We start from the raw sequence: 279 nt of genomic DNA, 5'->3' as shown, positions 1-279 counted from the left end.
GTCACGGTTCCTCAGCCCTCACACAATTATTGTCTGTTTTCATATAAACCATAGTGATTTGTCTCTAGAACTTCACAAGGTGACAACAGGTTTTATTCCCATGTAGCACAATAGCAAACTTTTCTGTATTTCCACAGTCTTCCCAGTTACCGTAGCTGACAAATTGACAACACGCAAGCAGTAACATCTTAGATGAATCATTTGGGAGTACTGAGCTCTGGGACAGGAAGACTTATGTGTGGCTAGCAGTGGTCTCCCCAGCAGGACTTTGCCCTCAAA

This window comes from Canis lupus, chromosome 18 (genome assembly GCF_011100685.1).
Source record: "Canis lupus familiaris isolate Mischka breed German Shepherd chromosome 18, alternate assembly UU_Cfam_GSD_1.0, whole genome shotgun sequence".
NCBI lineage: Eukaryota > Metazoa > Chordata > Mammalia > Carnivora > Canidae > Canis > Canis lupus.
Note: the sequence above shows the minus strand (reverse complement) of the source record.